We start from the raw sequence: 2,536 nt of genomic DNA, 5'->3' as shown, positions 1-2,536 counted from the left end.
CTTCCCTCTAGCCTTACACTGCTAAATTAGGGACGGCTAGCGCAGATAGCCCTCGTGTAGCTTTGCACGAAATTCTAAGCAAACACAAGCCTCTGCTGAAAGTTTTATAACAACGAAGCAGATTATATTTTGGATATGACTCCTGCAATTCTGCATACAAAAAATGGAAGTTACCGATTTTGCATTTTAAAATTCAACTTGTTGTTCGTAGTCATAAAAAAAAAATTGCATCAACGTTGTTTCTAAGACTTTCTAATTTTTTAATATATCTCTTCATGAGAAATTCTCGTTTACATATTTTTAAATATTTATCTTTGTTGTGACTAAATGGACAGTGTTGTATGTTTGTGGTTAGGCTCAGTAGCTATAAGATATAAAATAATACTTTAATGTTAAATAATTAGTATAGTAAGTGTTCAGTTTTCTAAATAATAAATAATAAATGCTTCCATCAACCGTAAAGGTTCATGATCTGTAGTGAACCCTGTGGTATTCTTTCGAACGATACACGATTTACTCGCCTGATGGTGCATGAATAAATTAGTTATTTAGTTTTATGAATACTGGTATAAGACAGAGTTGTTGTGCATGAATGGCAATTGAAAATGTGATTCCTCGGACGGCAGACCTTAAAACAAGCTAACTAAATAATAAATACAACATATTTTTACCTTTTCTCTTAAGAGAAACATTTTGACAAGAGCATTTAGACGGACAGAAATTTTATCAGAAACTTGGCAGGCCAATATTTCTGTGTATGAGCACAACGCCAACTTATGCGTTTCCTTATAGTGGGAATGAATTGATGGAATGAACTATCAGTCTGTCTGTCAGACGTTTTATCGGTAAGTAGGTTGGTGTGGTAAACTCTCTGCATCCCCTTTTCTCATATGTTTACTGTAATTATTATTATTATGGAACACAGTGGTTTAATATCTATAAAAAAAACTATTTCGCAATAAGACATTTATTTATCGATGGTTTTAGTGGCTTCTTCAGTAATACAAATATATATATTCTGGAAATTGGAATAATACCCATCTAATAGGATATAAACCATACTTGTATAAATAAATATATAAGAAGCCTTCTTCATCTATCTAACTGTTAATACACTCAGTAAACCTAGCATATTAGTCAGCAAATCCTGGATATCCCCCTTTAAAATATCCAAATTTAATTCAACTCCTAACGGGGAATATCCCAGACAAATGGATAGCCCTACCCCAGGACGTTCCCGAAATTATAAACAACCGAAACTTAAGCTAAAATGTTATTAGTATCTAGTAATAACAATCATTTATTAGCTAAAAAATTGACTTAGATGATCATGTAAGTTAGTAAACATGATAATGATTGTTATATCCTTACCACAAGTACTTTACTTTGATTTGTATTCTCATGTTTGTTCCTATAGAAAACATATTTACTGACAAATATTGAATTTGATTGTGTATAAATAACACATTTAAAAGATACAGAGAAAAGAACCCTGATCGACAATAGGTTAACCTTCTTTGAAACGCTAACTATTAAAACCCGAGTATGTATTGTTGTTTAGGATATTACTTGACGTTCTGAAAAAGGATTTTGATCGAACGAAATGTGCCTTTTTTATAGTAAACAGTTTCTTTACGATTTTCTAGGTGACTAGTTACTATATTGGTACGAATTCAACGAAAACCCTTTGCGTGCCATCTTCGTTTGCGTGTTCATCAAATAACTGTATATATCTGTGGTTTCTGTTCCAATGTTGCATAGAAGGGTACTTATCTTATAAAATAAATAACATAGGTTGTGTGTTTTATTTTAAACTTTTTACTTTTGTGAGATTATGATTGATATGACATTTCAAATTACAACTAGAAATGTTCTACTTCCTTTAGATAAAATGATACATTCGTATATATATATATCTATTATTAGCAATAAGGCTAAGTAAAACTTGGTCAGCCAAAAAGAGTGTAAAATAACAAAGTAACCACATTGTTTAGTGTCATGTTTTCAATATACATGTATATTATAGCATCAAAAGGAGAATAATACTAAATAGAAGGCTTAATTTCATAAACAAGTCTTTCACCTATTAATAAATATATTGTCATCGTCTAAATTTGAAAGTAAAATTGTTCAGTACAGCAGAATATTGTAGTTTCTGAACATTCGTGTTAATTCAGCGTATTTAGCTATGAGAAAAAAAAAAGATTTTAGAAAGTGGCTATAATTTTTGTGTATCTTTAATTTACTGCTATACTTAGTTAGTAAAGTCATCTTTTTGTCCTCAGCTTGATGTAAAAATTAAAAAAATTCCATTTCTAATTTAGATACTTAGGAAAATTTTTTTATACAAGTCATCCGAAACTCATTATGTGTTTTCAGTATTTTTTTAGTTTAGGTGGAACTTTGATTAGTATAAAATAATTCAAAAATTATGAGAATGCAATATTTAATAATTCACAATGAAATAGGTATAAACGCATTTAAGATTTGCAAAAGCAAGAAAAATGTCTATTATTTAGACATAAAAATACAGTTT

Source organism: Limulus polyphemus, unplaced genomic scaffold (genome assembly GCF_000517525.1).
Source record: "Limulus polyphemus unplaced genomic scaffold, Limulus_polyphemus-2.1.2 Scaffold237, whole genome shotgun sequence".
Lineage (NCBI taxonomy): Eukaryota > Metazoa > Arthropoda > Merostomata > Xiphosura > Limulidae > Limulus > Limulus polyphemus.
Note: the sequence above shows the minus strand (reverse complement) of the source record.